Below are 13,246 nucleotides of genomic sequence, written 5' to 3'. Positions count from 1 at the left end.
TTTCCTCTCGATTGCCCGAGGTGTCCACCTTGGCTTTTGTCAAGAGAGTTGTAAGTAGGGTGCAAGATCGCCTACGGCCACATCACCCTGAATGCGCTTGATCTCGTCTGATCTCGAATGCTAAGCAGGGTCGGGCATGGTTAGTACCTGGATGGGAGACCGCCTGGGAATAACAGGTGCCGTAGGCTTTTTTCCATTATGTTGTTGGCTTTGGCGACCTGCTGTATTTTTCCTCTCTATTGCCCGAGGTGACCACCTTGGCTTTTGTCAAGAGAGTTGTAAGTAGGATCCAGGTTGCCTACGGCCACATCACCCTGAATGCGCTCGATCTCGTCTGATCTCGGATGCTAAGCAGGGTCGGGCCTGGTTAGTACCTGGATGGGAGACCGCCTGGGAATACCAGGTGCCGTAGGCTTTTTTCCATTATGTTGTTGGCTTTGGCGACCTGCTGTATTTTTCCTCTCGATTGCCCGAGGTGACCACCTTGGCTTTTGTCAAGAGAGTTGTAAGTAGGGTGCAAGATTGCCTACGGCCACATCACCCTGAATGCGCTTGATCTCGTCTGATCTCGGATGCTAAGCAGGGTCAGGCCTGGTTAGTACCTGGATGGGAGACCGCCTGGGAATACCAGGTGCCGTAGGCTTTTGGCCATTATGTTGTTGGCTTTGGCGACCTGCTGTATTTTTGCTCTCGTTTGCCCGAGGTGACCACCTTGGCTTTTGTCAAGAGAGTTGTAAGTAGGGTGCAAGATAGCCTACGGCCACATCACCCTGAATGCGCTCGATCTCGTCTGATCTCGGATGCTAAGCAGGGTCGGGCCTGGTTAGTACCTGGATGGGAGACCGCCTGGGAATACCAGGTGCCGTAGGCTTTTTTCCATTATGTTGTTGGCTTTGGCGACCTGCTGTATTTTTCCTCTCGATTGCCCGAGGTGACCACCTTGGCTTTTGTCAAGAGAGTTGTAAGTAGGGTGCAAGATCGCCTACGGCCACATCACCCTGAATACGCTCGATCGCGTCTGATCTCGGAAGCTAAACAGGGTCGGGCTTGGTTAGTTCCTGGATGGGAGACCGCCTGGGAATACCAGGTGCCGTAGGCTTTTTTCCATTATGTTGTTGGCTTTGGCGACCTGCTGTATTTTTCCTCTTGATTGCCCGAGGTGACCACCTTGGCTTTTGTCAAGAGAGTTGTAAGTAGGGTGCAAGATCGCCTACGGCCACATCGCCCTGATTGCGCTCGATCTCATCTGATCTCGGATGCTAAGCAGGGTCGGGCCTGGTTAGTACCTGGATGGGAAACCGCCTGGGAATACCAGGTGCCGTAGGCTTTTTTCCATTATGTTGTTGGCTTTGGCGACCTGCTGTATTTTTTTTTTTTTTTTTTTTTTTTTTTTTTTTGAATAAATTTTTATTGAAAAAGTGATAGAACAGTACATAAAATCATATCAGCAGATACAAGTGTTTTCTTGTTTATATAAGTACAGTGTACAAAGTAGACTATAACTCAAGACGAGACTCTCATCATCTTGAAGGCGTGTAAAAGAAAAGAAAAGAAAGGAAAAACAAGAGACTTAAAAACCTGAACGAGAGCAGACGCTAATCCACTCCCTCATAGGATTAGACAGATATGAGGAGACTATAACTGGATGGATCTAACTAGCCCGGAGGCTCTAAAATGTAACCTCATGGAACTAACCAAATATGGCAAAAACAGGAGAGGGGCTGGGAGAAGGGGGGGGGGGGGGGGGGGAAGGAAGAGGGGGGAGGGGGGGGATAGTGGGCTTAGGTCCAATACTCCATGGAAGGAAGACATCCAATAGTGGAAGAGTTCATGTTTGCTGAGGATCTTTGTACACAAATGCGTGTTTATCAAGGAGCGTGCGGTCGTGTGGAGAGAGGTGTATCGAAATGAAAAGGTCCCATCTGTCATGAAAGCGTTTGGAGGTATTCTGGTGGTCCAGGTTGGCATTGATTTTGTCCCGAAAAAGGAGTTGTAAGAGATCCCTTTCGACCTGTGAAATGGAGGGCGTGGATGCGGAGGTCCAGTTGGCCAGTATGGCCCTTCTGGCTAATAGGAGGCAGATCAAGGACCAGTCCTTTCCCGGTGGGCTGGGGGCGGTAGACCAGGGAAGTAGAGTGTAGTCCCAATGCCCAAAGATGAGGAGGAGCGGATTCTTGGGGAGTTTCAACAGCGTAATCCTGAAGATATAAGCCAGAACTTGATCCCAGAAAGTAGCAATAAAGTTACAAGTCCAGAACCGGTGTACGAGAGAAGGTTTGGGTTGTTGGCACATTGGGCACAGTGAGGGGGAGGGAGAGGCCGAAGAATGGTTGGGAGTGGGTAGAAAAGGAATATGGGCGCGGTGGGCGATTTTTAGCTGGGTTTCCCTCCATAATTCATTAGGGATCAGATTGTACACAGAATTGAGGCCTTGCAGGATTTTGTCTACTATGTCCTCCTCTGGAAAGTCCTTCGCCCAATTCAGCACTGATGACGAGGCTAAGGATGGAGTAATTTTCAAAAGTAATGGTTTGTATATGTCAGAAATTTTGCAGGTGTCGTTCCGGATGAGAGTTTCCATGAATGATGTAGTGAATCTGACGGATTCGGTCCTGCAGGTTTTTTGAAGAAAGCTGACACATTGGCGATAATGGAAGTTTGAGGCATCCGGAAGAGAAAATTTTGCTGCTAGGGAGCTGAACGGCAGCACCCTGCCAGAATCTGGCTCACACATGGAGAAAAATGTAGCAAGACCCTTTTGGCGCCATTCATCGTAAGGTTGTCGTTCCAAACCTGGAGTGAAGTTTGGGTTCCCTTGAATTGGAAGAAATTTAGAGATGAAAGGAGAGAGACGGAGACTTTTCCTTACCTCCCTCCAGGCAATGGCAGTGTCCCTTAGCAGGAGGTTGTGTTGATGCGGAGTTGCTAGAGATTTCCACTTGCAGTGAAGAAGGGCAGTAAGGGAATAGGGATGGACCATTGCCGTTTCCAAGTGAAAATTTGAACATTGGGATTTTTGGGTAATCCAATCTAGACTCACCCTCAAGAGACAAGCTAAATTATACAGTCTAACGTTCGGAAGACTAACACCGCCTTCGGTCCTGGGAAGATGAAGTTTCGAGAAGGCAATGCGCGGTCTTTTGTTTCGCCAAAGAAATTTTGATATTGCAGAGTTTAAAATTTGAATATCTTTGTGTCTGATGAGTAGAGGTATCGTTTGAAGAGGGTATAGCAGGCGTGCGAAACTGACCATTTTTATCAGGTGACATCTTCCCAGGAGCGAGAGGGGCAGATCCATCCAGTTTTCAAGTTCCTGAGTGAGCTTGCTAAAAAGGGGAGGATAATTTAGATGATAAAGTGAGGAGGGAAGCTTCCCTATTTTAATACCCAGATAAGTGATGTGTGATTTAGCTATCGAGAAGATGGAATTGTGAGACCAGGCCGGAGGTGGGAGGGAACCGAGGGGCAGTATCTCGCTCTTGGAATAGTTTATGCGTAAACCGGAGCATTTTCGGAATAGATCAAATGTGTTCTTGATCGTGGGCATATCTGCGGAAGGATTTGCGGAGAATATGAGGACGTCATCTGCAAAGAGAGACGTCTTCAGTTGTAACTCGCCTATCGGAATGCCATGGATTGGGGCTACTGTGGACAAAAACCTAGATAGTGGTTCCAGGGCCAAATTAAAGAGGAGAGGGGATAAGGGGCAGCCTTGTCTCGTACCCTTATGGAGGCGAAATTCATTTGAGAGCAGGCCAGCTGCAACCAATCTAGCGGCCGGAGAGGTATACATAGATTTTATTAGATGTAAGAAAGGGCCGGTGAAACCCATTTTGTTCAGAACCAGAGACAGCCATTCAAAACTAACATTGTCGAAAGCTTTTTCGGCATCAAGAGTAATGATGGCAAAGTCCCCGTTCGGGTTGCATCTAGCGTGCTCTAGTGCCATCATCACCTTTCTGATGTTGATCGTCGCCGTTCTGCCTTTCACAAAGCCTGACTGGGCAGGATGGATCAGAAAAGGGATGATGTTAGCTAGCCTTGTGGCTATGATTTTGGAGAAAATCTTGACATCAAGATTTAGGAGCGATATGGGCCTATAAGAGCCTGGTTCTGTAGGTTCCTTCCCCTTTTTTTCTAGAAGTTTTATTATCGCCTGGTTGCCTGTGGGTAGATAGGGGCCCCCTGTCCATATTTGTTGATACACCCTTTCAAGTGTGGGTGCTAGGAGTGAATTAAGTGATTTATAAAATTCGCCCGTTAGTCCGTCTGGACCAGGGGCTTTGGAAGAGGCTAGAGTCCGAATCGTGTTGGTTATTTCCGCGAGAGATATGGGGGCATTTAGGGAGTCTAGTTGTGAGGGGGATATTTGAGTCAGGGTTACTTTGCCTATAAATTCGTGTGCCGTTTGCTCGTCGATAGGGTCTGCCGCATATAAGGCCGTATAGTAACGTAGCATGGCAGAATTTATGCCCTGTTGCGACGTTGTTATAGAACCGTCGGGTTCCCGGATAGCAGGTATGATAGTTGGGCGGTAGGTTCCTTTACATAGTCTGGCTAGCAGTTTACCGGCTTTGTTCCCGAATTTGTGGAGAGTGGCATCAAAGTGAGCTCTCTTGATCGATTCTAGTGTGTCGGCCCAAGTTTCAAAGGATTGTTTGGCTATTCGCCAAGCTTCCCGGTTTTCAGGTGTGTCATGGGTATAGAGTGTACGCTGAGCCTGATGGAGTTTGGAACTGGCCGTAGTATAGTTAAGATGTGCATTCTTTTTGAAGGAGGATGCATAGGAGATAATGCGTCCTCGGAGGAAAGCTTTCCCTGCGTCCCATAGCAGATTGGGGTTGTCCGCATGGTCCGCATTAGTTTGTGCGTATAAACGCCATTCTTTGGTGATGTAGGTGTGGAAGTCCGCGTTGTGCTGGAGGAAGGCGGGGAATCGCCAAATTTTGGGATTCGGATGAATATCAGGAGTCTCTAGAGATATAGATATAGGAGCATGGTCAGAGATAGCAATATCATGTATCTCCGCGTCTGGGATGAAGGGGAGTAGGTCATGTGAGCTAAATATGTAGTCAATTCTAGTGAATAAGTTGTGTGGGTGGGAGTAGAAGGAGAAATCCCTATCAGTCGGGTGGTGTATGCGCCATAGGTCAAGTAGACGAAGGGATTCCATTGTGTCCGCTAACAATGTAGTGTTGGGCGGTGTCGAGGACGAGTCACGTCGTTGTTTCGAAGATTTATCAGCTAGTGGGTGTAGTACGGAATTAAAGTCTCCCCCCACGACTTGAGGTAAGGAGGGGTAGCGCAGGAGCCAGGTGGTCAGTGTGGTGAAGAATTGCTTCGTAGGACTGTTTGGGGCGTATATGTTGGATATCACTATTTCTCTTGTCCCAATGCGGATACGAATAGAGAGCAATCTGCCCTGAGTATCCGTATCCGTTGACAGTATGGTACAAGGGAGATTTTTATGGATAAGGATAAGGACTCCCGCTTTACGGCCGAGAGCTTCTGAGCCCGCCACCGCCCCCACCCAGAGTTTCTTCATCCGAACAAAGTCGGTTGAGGAAAGATGTGTCTCCTGAAGCAAAGCTATATCTGCTTTGAGCCGTTTGAGATGGCGAAGAACCTTCATTCTCTTAGCAGGGGAACGAAGGCCCTTCACATTCCATGAAATTATTCGCAGCATGATGGGATTAGGATGGGGATATGATGTGCTAGTAGTGAAATCATTCGGATGTGTGTGGTTAAGTGTAGTGAGCAGTAGTTATTCATACTGGAGCATGGGAGCAAAGCCCTAAAAAAGGGGGTGATAAGTATGCGTGCACTAATAGAGAACCTATCGGGTAGAGGAAAAGGAGAGGAGGGGGAAGGATGAAACTGTCGCAGTAGCCAAAGATAAGATAAGCAGAAGTAAACATAATCGCTAACTAACTTCTCTTTTTTCCGCATGGGGATCACTGCGAAGACCAGTTCCCATAACCAGCCCTGTATCATGTCAGAGGCTTCCGCCCCTTAGAGATGGGGTACAAGGCAGCGGCAGGGCATGTGGGAGAGCAGCATATGGTCGCAGGTCTGCACAAAGAACCCAGGGGGAAGAGGGTACGAATGTGTACAAAAGTGAAAATATATATGTCACAAATTACTGTACATAAGTTGTCATGTTAAGCAGAATACCTCTATAGCCATGAACCACTGAGGAAGGGTAAAAATACAACTAAAATAGAACTAAACAAAAAGGTTCGTCCGCAAAGAGTCAGTTCAAGATGTATGCAGACAGAACAACAGGTCTGAACAAGTAGTAACAGATATTACCTGTGAGGTGTGGACTGTCCAGGAGGGAGAGTCCAAAGTTCAGAACACCTTAACTAGGTAGGGAGGAAGGCCAAACAGAGCCATAAAGAAAGGAACACTTGCGTGTGGAAACAGCGGGGCCAGTGCGTGTCCCTCAGCGTGTAGTGAGGCCATGATGAGTTGGACCCGAGGCCCTGAAGCGTTTGGGAGAGTCCTTGCGCGGGCTCCTTTGATCCAGGGCCCGGTTGAGTGGTGGGGCCTTAGGCGTGGGGCTGAGGAGGGATCCTGAGCGCGACGATTTCAAGTAGGCAGATGCTTCCTCCGGGTCTTGAAAGGACAGTTGTTCACCAGAGGGTGTTTTGATCCGTAGGGTAGCCGGGAATGCCAATGTGAATTTGAATTGCCGTTGGTGAAGTTCTGCACAAACATGCTGGAAAGCTTTGCGTCGTTTAGAAACATCTACCGAATAATCGGCGAAGATCAGGATGCGGACTCCTTCTATCTGTAGGGATCTTGCTTGCCGGTATTGTTGCAGTATGGTGGCTTTGTCTGAGTAGTTGAGATATTTGGCTATGATCGGGCGCGGTAACTTGCGTTCCGAGTTGAAAGCCCCCATGCGGTGAGCGCGCTCCACGATACACGGGCCTCCCAGACCCAGAGCTTCAGGGATGCGACGAGCGCATACTTCCATTAGGGCAGATTGATGGAGCGATTCAGGGAAACCTACGAAACGCAGGTTGTTCCTCCTGGACCTGTTCTCGAGGTCATCGAGTTTTTCCAGAATAAATTTGTTCGTTCTGTCCTGTGCATGTTCCAGGGATTGCGTCTGGTAAAGCTCGTCCTCAATGGTGGATATGCGATGCTCTGCTTCATTCAGTCTGGATGCATGTTCCCCCAGCTGGGCTTGGACTTTCTGCATGCCTGAGCTGACAGCTTTCTCCACTGATGCAGCGATCATAGGGGAGAGGAGAGCAGCCACAGCCTGTGCCAGGAGTTCTGTGTGATGGTCTCGTGGCAGTGGAGGTAATTGTGGCTGCTGGATGAAGGTAGATGATTCAGGGCTAGATGGAGGAGGGGGGGCCTGGATCTGTGGTGGTATAGAGTCACTGATACTGGATGGATGAGTAGGCTGTCCCCCTACCTCCATAGCAGGCGACGTCTCCTCAGGCTGGGCCGCACAGGCCGGATCCGTGTAGGCCGAAGCCGGGGCCTCGATTTGCGGCTGGGCCGGCCGCGCGGCGGCGGCCGCGTACGATCGCGGCCCGGTTTTTTCAAGGAACCGGTCCATCCCGTGGCCGGGGACGTAGAGAAGGCTGATGGGGGTGTTTGGGGCGGAAAACGCCGATTTTTTAGGCCGATGTGGAGGGCGGTTTGCGGGAGCTGTGAGAGGCACAGCTACTCCATGCGGCGCCGGAACCGGAAGTTGACCTGCTGTATTTTAACTCTCGATTGCCCGAGGTGACCACCTTGGCTTTTGTCAAGAGAGTTGTAAGTAGTGATGGACGAACTTCCGACGGGACGTTTCGCGAACGCGAAACGCGAACGGACACAAACGTTCGCGAAAACGACCGTTCGCCGCGGGCTCCATTGACTTCAATGGGAGGCGAATTTCGCAAACCTTTAGGTCGAATTTGCGGCCACGGGGTAATTATTAGGGGGTAGCACGTAGTCCCACCACCTGGACAATAGCATAATACATGTATGAGGTGAATTTGGGATCGATAACTACAAGCATTTTTTTTTTATTTGGGAAATTGTTCTGACAATTCAGGACTATGGAGCTAATGAAGGCAATGGAGGAGAGGGAAGGTCAGGGACCAGGGTAGGCAAACAAGAGGGTGCAGGAGATACAGAGCACTGACAGCAGCACCGTAATACAGAGCACTGACATCAGCACCGTGACATACAGCGCTGACAGCAGCTCCGTGACATACAGCGCTGACAGCAGCTCCGTGACATACAGCGCTGACAGCAGCTCCGTGACATACAGCGCTGACAGCAGCTCCGTGACATACAGCGCTGACAGCAGCTCCGTGACATACAGCGCTGACAGCAGCACCGTGACATACAGCGCTGACAGCAGCTCCGTGACATACAGCGCTGACAGCAGCTCCGTGACATACAGCGCTGACAGCAGCTCCGTGACATACAGCGCTGACAGCAGCTCCGTGACATACAGCGCTGACAGCAGCTCCGTGACATACAGCGCTGACAGCAGCTCCGTGACATACAGCGCTGACAGCAGCTCCGTGACATACAGCGCTGACAGCAGCTCCGTGACATACAGCGCTGACAGCAGCTCCGTGACATACAGCGCTGACAGCAGCTCCGTGACATACAGCGCTGACAGCAGCACCGTAAGCAGCCCCAGGAGGAAGTCAGCACAGCACAGGGATGGTGTGATCCCCTCATAATAAGAACCCCCAGGAGGAAGTCAGCACAGCACAGGGATGGTGGGAGCCCCTCATAATAAGAACACCCAGGAGGAAGTCAGCACAGCACAGGGATGGTGGGAACCCCTCATAATAAGCAGCCCCAGTAGAAATATGACACCGCTCAACCTCTTCAAAGAGGAGGGTAGGGGCATATAGTACGGTGTGCTTTTTTGGGTCAGGGAAGTGAGCCAAATGAATTAAGAAGGTCTGTGTGCTTGATTCCAAAAATTGTTTATAGACATATACATGGTCTACTGATCACATGTGTTGAATTCCTCCGAGATCCATGCCTCATTCATTTTTAGAAATGTGAGGTAGTTAACACTGTGGTGAGCTAGGCGAGTACGCTTATCGGTCACAATCCCCCCTGCTGCGCTGAACGTCCTTTCGGACAGGACACTGGATGAGGGGCAAGCCAACAGTTCGATTGCAAATTGGGCAAGCTCTGGCCAGAGGTCAAGCCTGCCCACCCAGTAGTCTAGGGGTTCATCACTCCTCAGAGCGTCCACATCGGCCGTTAACCCAATGTAGTCGGACACCTGACGGTCTAGGCGTTCCCTGATGCTGGATCCGGATGACACCTGTCGATGGGTCGGCTGAAAGAATGACCTCATATCCGAAGTCACCAACACATCTTCAAACCGGCCTCTTCTTGCAGGCGCTGTTGGATTGGTACCCGCAAATCCTTCTCTGGGAGTGGGAATTGCTCCTCTGCCAGCGCACGCAAAAGCAGAATGCAGCATTTCTCGAAGCAAGGCCTGGAAGTGCTGCATTCTGACAGCCCTCTGCGACGGCGGTAACATTTCCGCCATTTTGTGTTTGTACCGGGGGTCTAAGTACGTTGCCACCCAGTACTGGTCCTTGACCCTCATGCTTTTTATACGGGGGTCCCTATTAAAACACTGGAGCATGAAGGCCCCCATTTGCACTAAAGTGGAAGCGGTGTGGTGGCCTGGCTCCTGCTCATCATCCAGGATAATGTCGTCCTCTTCATTCTCCTCTCCCCATCCTCGCACAACAGGGATCCCAGAAAGGTTTAAAGCATGCTCTTCTTGCTCCTGCTCATCCGCCCCGGCACCATCCTCCTCTGACTCCTCATCAGACTCCTGTTGTTGACTTGTCTCAGATAGAGTAGCCCCCCCTGGGAATTCATCCAGCATTGCGACTTCCTCATCTTCCCGCTCCTGCTCCTCCACAGCCTGATCAATGACACGACGCAATGCACGCTCCAGAAAGAAGGCATAAGGTACCATGTCACTGATGGCGCCATGGCTGCGACTGACCAGTTTGGTGATCTCCTCAAATGGCCGCAGAAGTCTGCATGTGTCGCGCATGAGCAGCCACTGGCGCGGTGAAAAAAAACCCAGCTCCCCAGAACCGTTTCTTTCGCAGAGTTCATACAGGTAGACGTTAACTGCACGTTTCTGCTGGAGCAGCCTATCAAGCATATAGAAGGTTGAGTTCCATCGCGTCGGGCAATCGCAAATAAGACGTCTGACCGGCAGATGGTGTCGCCGCTGAATGTCAGCAAGGCGAGCCATGGCCGTGTAAGATCTTCTGAAATGGGCCGAGATTTTCCTTGCCTGCCGCAAGATGTCCTGGACCCCAGGGTATTTGACAAGGAATCGCTGCACGACCAAGTTTAAGACGTGTGCCATGCACGGCACGTGCGTGATTTTGCCCTGTTTCAATGCGCTAAGCAGATTGGCACCGTTGTCACACACCACTTTACCAACTGTCAAATTGAGCGGTGTTAGCCACTCATCTGCCTGTGAACGCAAAGCTGAAAGGAGTGCCGGGCCAGTGTGGCTCTTTGCTTCCAGGCACAACAGACGCAGCACGGCATGGCAACGTCTCACCTGGCATGTGGAATAGGTTCTGGGGAGCTTGGGCGGTGCAGTGGAAGAGACGCTAGCAGCGGAAAAGGAGGAGGCAGCTGAGGAGGAGAGGGAGGAGGATGGAGTAGGAGGAGGAGAAGAAGAGTCAGGCCTGCATGCAATCCGTGGCGGTAAAACCAAATCTACACGGGTGCCACGGGTTACATGCTTGACGGCCGTCAGAAGGTTCACCCAGTGGGCAGTAAAACTGATATACCTTCCCTGCCCGTGTTTGCTAGACCACGTGTCTGTGGTCAGATGTATCTTGGCACCGACACTGTGTGCCAGAGATACATTCACTTGCCGCTGAACATGGCCATATAGCTCTGGGATGCCCTTCTCTGAGAAATACTTCCTTCCTGGGACCTTCCATTGTGGTGTTCCAATGGCCACAAATTTGCGAAAGGCCTCCGAGTCCACCAGTTTATATGGCAGTAGTTGGCGGGCTATGAGTTCTGACAAGCCAGCCGCCAACCGTTGGGCAAGAGGGTTATCCGGCGTCATCATTTTTTTACGCTCAAACATTAGGCCCACGGAAGCCTGCCTTTTTGCAGAAAAATGTGAGCTTGGCGTGATGGAAGGTGGAGTGGAGGACAATTGTGAGGAGAGAGGAGAAGGAGAAGTAGAAGACGAGGCTGGACGGTGAGAGCCTGCAGTGTGGCTTTGTGTGTTCCGTTGCTCCCACTGGGCTCGGTGATGGCTGCTCATGTGCCTTCTTAAGGCGGTCGTCCCTAGGTGAGTATTGGGCTTACCGCGACTAACGCGTTGACTGCAAAGATTGCAGATGGCAACGCTATTGTCAGCAGCGGACACGTTAAAAAAAGCCCACACTGCGGAGCCATGTGCCGGTGTCCTGGGAGCGCCAGATGTGACCGTACATGGTCGATGACTCGCTCCTGATACATTTGCAGTCTGCTTTGTCCCTGCTGTGCAATGTAAGTCATTGCTGCTTCTCCTCCCTATCTGCTGGTCCATATCTCCCTCTGAACTCCCCTCCTCTTCCTCTCTTGTGGGCACCCACGTGACATCACTAGACACGTCATCATCAACGTCACCTTCCCCACCGCTATAAGTAGAGTAGGCAGCAACACCGGGGACCAACCTCCTCCTTGGGCTGATCTGGGTACTGGCGTCAGACTGCTGAGTAGCGCTTGTTGCTACCTCCTCTTCCTGATCCAATACCAAGAGTGGCTGCGCATCAGAAATGTCCTCTTGATATGGATCGGAAAATAATTCCAGTGACTCAAGCGGAAGGTATGTGGTGGTGGTGGTGGTGGTCGTGTTGTTGGTGGTAGTGTCTTTGGGGGTGCACATAGCAGAGAGTGAAGAAGAGGGTGCAGATCGAGAGGATGAGGAGGGTGCAGAAGAGTAAGGCTGAGCGAGCCACTCAACCAAGTCTGGTGCATCCTTTAAAGTAATTGAACGCACCTTCTGCAACTTCCCACTTTGGCTCAAGCCTGTTGCTCCTGCCCTACCCCTACCACCCCTGCGGAAGGGCCTGCCTCTTCCTCTGCATGTCATTTTTTAAATGACCCTGTGACAAAACTCTTAGTCCCTATACCGCTGAAGGACTGCTGCAGTATAGGTGAGCGGTCAGCAGTGGTGCACGTCAACCCTATCTATTGTGGACCTATAGCGGTCCTTACAGAACAGCAGACTGTACCGCACTCAAGCCTATGTACCGTAGCACCCTATACCAAGTTACCAGTCCTTATAAGAACTTTTGTGGACCAAGCAGGTTGTGTATTAGTGTTTAGCAGACTGTACGTCAGTCCCTATACCGCTGAAGGACTGCTGCAGTATAGGGCAGCGGTCAGCAGTGGTGCACGTCAACCCTATCTATTGTGGACCGATAGCGGTCCTTACAGAACAGCAGACTGTACCGCACTCAAGCCTATGTACCGTAGCACCCTATACCAAGTTACCAGTCCTTATAAGAACTTTTGTGGACCAAGCAGGTTGTGTATTAGTGTTTAGCAGACTGTACGTCAGTCCCTATACCGCTGAAGGACTGCTGCAGTATAGGGCAGCGGTCAGCAGTGGTGCACGTCAACCCTATCTATTGTGGACCGATAGCGGTCCTTACAGAACAGCAGACTGTACCGCACTCAAGCCTATGTACCGTAGCACCCTATACCAAGTTACCAGTCCTTATAAGAACTTTTGTGGAACAAGCAGGTTGTGTGTTAGTGATTAGCAGACTGTACGTCAGTCCCTATACCAATGAAGGACTGCTGCAGTATAGGGCAGCGGTCAGCAGTAGTGCACGGCAACCCTATGTATTGTGGACCGATAGCGGTCCTTACAGAACAGCAGACTGTACTGCACTCAGGCCTATGTACCGTAGCACCCTATACCAAGTTACCAGTCCTTATAAGAACTTTTGTGGACCAAGCAGGTTGTGTGTTAGTGTTTAGCAGACTGTGCGTCAGTCCCTATACCGCTGAAGGACTGCTGCAGTATAGGGCAGCGGTCAGCAGTAGTGCACGGCAACCCTATGTATTGTGGACCGATAGCGGTCCTTACAGAACAGCAGACTGTAACGCACTCAGGCCTATGTACCGTAGCACCCTATACCAAGTTACCAGTCCTTATAAGAACTTTTGTGGACCAAGCAGGTTGTGTGTTAGTGATTAGCAGACT

The 13,246-nt window shown here is 50.6% G+C and overlaps 6 non-coding genes across 6 annotated transcripts; all 6 read left to right on the top strand.

The window, feature by feature from the left end:
- Positions 1 to 69: 69 nt before the first annotated feature.
- On the top strand, positions 70 to 188 carry LOC143954654 (5S ribosomal RNA). Its single transcript, XR_013269625.1, has one exon. It is a non-coding gene; the product is annotated as a 5S ribosomal RNA (ribosomal RNA).
- A 108-nt stretch (positions 189 to 296) lies between these two features.
- On the top strand, positions 297 to 415 carry LOC143953366 (5S ribosomal RNA). Its single transcript, XR_013268455.1, has one exon. It is a non-coding gene; the product is annotated as a 5S ribosomal RNA (ribosomal RNA).
- A 109-nt stretch (positions 416 to 524) lies between these two features.
- On the top strand, positions 525 to 643 carry LOC143953115 (5S ribosomal RNA). The gene has a single exon (XR_013268227.1). It is a non-coding gene; the product is annotated as a 5S ribosomal RNA (ribosomal RNA).
- A 109-nt stretch (positions 644 to 752) lies between these two features.
- On the top strand, positions 753 to 871 carry LOC143953354 (5S ribosomal RNA). Its single transcript, XR_013268444.1, has one exon. It is a non-coding gene; the product is annotated as a 5S ribosomal RNA (ribosomal RNA).
- A 109-nt stretch (positions 872 to 980) lies between these two features.
- Positions 981 to 1,099, top strand: LOC143953584 (5S ribosomal RNA). Its single transcript, XR_013268652.1, has one exon. It is a non-coding gene; the product is annotated as a 5S ribosomal RNA (ribosomal RNA).
- A 109-nt stretch (positions 1,100 to 1,208) lies between these two features.
- LOC143950201 (5S ribosomal RNA) lies at positions 1,209 to 1,327 on the top strand. The gene has a single exon (XR_013265625.1). It is a non-coding gene; the product is annotated as a 5S ribosomal RNA (ribosomal RNA).
- Positions 1,328 to 13,246: the final 11,919 nt, after the last annotated feature.

This window comes from Lithobates pipiens, unplaced genomic scaffold, assembly GCF_037356315.1.
Source record: "Lithobates pipiens isolate NorthernLeopardFrog02 unplaced genomic scaffold, aLitPip1_a1.2 Scaffold_30, whole genome shotgun sequence".
NCBI lineage: Eukaryota > Metazoa > Chordata > Amphibia > Anura > Ranidae > Lithobates > Lithobates pipiens.
The sequence above is the reverse complement of the archived record's forward strand: the minus strand, read 5'-3'. Positions and strand labels throughout refer to the sequence as shown.